This window comes from Sinocyclocheilus grahami, unplaced genomic scaffold (genome assembly GCF_001515645.1).
Source record: "Sinocyclocheilus grahami isolate Dianchi unplaced genomic scaffold, SAMN03320097.WGS_v1.1 scaffold5901.1, whole genome shotgun sequence".
Classification (NCBI taxonomy): Eukaryota; Metazoa; Chordata; class Actinopteri; order Cypriniformes; family Cyprinidae; genus Sinocyclocheilus; species Sinocyclocheilus grahami.
Window position 1 is genome coordinate 1 of NW_015510469.1, and position 600 is coordinate 600.

General features: G+C 32.5%; 1 pseudogene; it reads right to left on the reverse strand.

Moving 5' to 3' along the window:
• Positions 1–430: 430 nt before the first annotated feature.
• LOC107577382 (26S protease regulatory subunit 4-like) overlaps positions 431–600 on the reverse strand; it is a 9476-nt pseudogene continuing 9306 nt past the window's right edge.

The following is a 600-nucleotide window of genomic DNA, read 5'->3' on the forward strand; positions in this document are numbered from 1 at the left end:
AAAAAAAAAAAAACTATCAATTATTAAAAACTGTCAATGCTGCTCCATGTTTAAAGATATTAGCTTAATTTATATAAATTAATTAATTAATTTTATAAGCAATGCTGCATTGTATTATATAAATTAAAAATAAATTAAATAAAAAAAAACAATGCTGCACTATGTTTAAAGATATGAATTACTGCTGACGAATTTTTTACTGGCTAAATTGCTCATTTTGCTCAGTTCATTGTCAGAGATTAACTAATTATCCAGAGGAGGTCTGTGGTAATTATTAGATAGGCTACTTAATAACATACCAAAAACTAATTTCTGCTTATGTTTGTGTATATTAGAATAGGATTCTGTGGTTTGGAGCATCTTTTATTAAACCCAGTGCAAGTTAGTCGATGCCATTATTAGATCATTATTAAATAAACACTGCTCTTACTGCTTTTATGAAGAACAGGCTCTTCATGAACTCAGTGAGGTTGGCACTAGTTTCTCCAGGCGGATGGATACCCGTGGATTTCCCTCCGCTTGAGAATTCAACGGCGTCGGTTTGGTACGGAGCATCTGATTGGTTGACGCGGACCTGCAATATTATACACAATGTTAAGG